General features: G+C 47.5%; 1 pseudogene; it reads right to left on the bottom strand.

Annotated features, from left to right (window-relative positions):
- Positions 1 to 276: 276 nt before the first annotated feature.
- LOC129395595 (actin, clone 302-like) lies at positions 277 to 2,417 on the bottom strand (annotated as a pseudogene).

Below are 2,417 nucleotides of genomic sequence, written 5' to 3'. Positions count from 1 at the left end.
AAGAAAGGAAACTGTGTCCTGTGGCTTGGACTTTCCAGCCCTAACAGAGAGGCAGGGCAGACTCAACTGGTTCAGCAGCACTTGCCAGCCTCTAGAGAAATCCCAGCGCAGTCAGCCCTGACACATTAATACCCTGCACAGATCAGAGACTGCTGGCCATGCACACTCACCAAGCCACAGACTTGTCTTCCACAAGCACGTTCTTACCTCAGTCACGAAGTGACCAAGCCACGTGCACTAAAGATTGAACTCAAAGATATGTACACAGTATTAAACGAATACCGAGGGGAACAGTTAACTTGAATACAAGGTCAAAATCAGCAAGAAGTTCTACAATCCAGTGCTGATGTCAGATACAAGCTTCAAGGACAATTTCTTTTCAAAGGCTTATTCCAGTTTCATGAGGCTAGCATGAGGTGTATGCATTTGCCAAGGGCAAATTTATACTTCTGAATTAACCCATGCAGCAAATGCTACACATCTGCTCATTCCATTTAGAAGCATTTGTGGTGGATGATGTAGGGGCCTGACTCATCATACTCCTGCTTGCTAATCCACATCTGCTGGAAGGTGAACAGTGAGTTCAGGATGGAACAACCGATCCACACTGAGAACTTGCGCTCTGGGGGTGCAATGATCTTAATCTTCATGGTGCTGGGCGCCAACACAGTGATCTCCTTCTGCATCCTGTCAGCAATGCCTGGGTACATGGTGGTGCCACCGGATAGTACCGTATTGGTGTATAGGTCTTTGCAGATGTCCACGTCACACTTCTTGATGTAGTTGATGGTGGTCTGGTGGATGCCGCAAGATTCCATGCACGGGAAGGAAGGCTGGAACAGCACCTCCGGACACCGGAACCACTCATTGCCAATGGTGGTGACCTGGCCATCGGGCAGTTCATAGCTCTTCTCCAGAGAAGAGGAGGATGCAGGGGTGGCCATCTCCTGCTTGAAGTCCAGGGAGACCTAGCACAGCTTCTCCTTGATATCGCGCATGATTTCCCGCTGGGCTGTGTGGGTGAAGCTGTAGCCTCTCTCCTTGAGGATCTTCTTGAGGTACTCGGTCAAGTCCCAGCCAGTCAGGTCCAGATGCATGATGGCATGGGGAAGGGAGTAGCCCTCGTAGATGGGCACCGTGTGGGTGACCCTGTGTCCAGAGTCCATGACAATGCCAGTGGTGCGCCCAAAGGCATAGAGGGACAACACATCCCGGATGGCCTTGTACGTGGCCGGGGTATTGAAGGTCTCAAACATAATCTGAGTCATCTTCTCTCTGTTGTCCTTGGGGTTCAGTGGGTCCTCGGTCAGCAGCACTGGCTGCTACTCCGGGGCCCCATGCAGCTCATTGTAGAAGTGGTGCCAGATCTTCTCCATGTTGTTCCAGTTGGTGATGATGCCATGCTTGATGGGGTACTTCAGCGCCAGAATGCTGCGCTTGCTCTGGGCTTCATTGCCCACGTAGGACTCCTTCTGGCCCATGTCCACTATCACGCCCTGGTGTCAGGGGAACCCAACGGTGGAGGGAAACATGGCTTGGGGAGCATCGTCCCCTGCAAAGCCAGCTTTGCACATGCAAGAGCCATTGTCAATGACGAGCGCAGCAATCTCTTCTTCTACTGCGATGGACAGAGGAGTGGGACAGAGGAGCGGCAGAAGAACAAGGTAGGCGAGCTGGCAGTGGCGACTGAGAGCCAGAGTTTGATTCTTGTTTGTTGAGGGGTAGTTTTATGGGGTATTAATCTTTTTTGTAGTCGCCGATTTTTCTGAACCTGTATATTTATCTCCCTCTCAAATTTTTGAAAGTTGTTATTATTCATTTGAATATGCTGTATATACCTTCCTTTTGCTGAACTCTTTCATGAATATTGCTAAATCTTAGATTTGCTTATTTAAGGTAATTTTGTATATCTGGTAAATGTTCTTTATTCTTTTTGATTGTTTTTATGTTTTGTTCTTTGTGCATTTCTGAATAACCTATGTTAATTTTCTTTTCTTTTCTTTGTTTCTTTTACTTTTTTGTTTTGTTTTGTTTAGACAAAGTCTCTCTGTGTTGCCCAGGCTGGACTTCAATGGCACGACACTGACTCACTGCAACCTCTGCCTCCGAGGTTTGGGTGATTCTCCTCTCTTAGCCTCCTGAATAGCTGGGATTACAGGTGTGCACCACTATGCCCAGGTAATTTTTTGTACTCTTAGTAGAGACAGGGTTTCACCATGATGTCCAGACTGGTCTTAAACTGCCAAACTCAAGTGATCAACCCATCGCAGCCTCCCAAAGTGCTGTGATTACAGGCCTGAGCCTGCACACCTGGTCCTGATAACTCATTTTAGAGCTCACTGATTGTTTATTCTGTTTGATATATTCTTCTATTGAAAGCCTTCTGAATTTTTCACTTTAACCAGTATATTTCTCAG

Source organism: Pan paniscus, chromosome Y, assembly GCF_029289425.2.
Source record: "Pan paniscus chromosome Y, NHGRI_mPanPan1-v2.0_pri, whole genome shotgun sequence".
Classification (NCBI taxonomy): domain Eukaryota; kingdom Metazoa; phylum Chordata; class Mammalia; order Primates; family Hominidae; genus Pan; species Pan paniscus.
The sequence above is the reverse complement of the archived record's forward strand: the minus strand, read 5'-3'. Positions and strand labels throughout refer to the sequence as shown.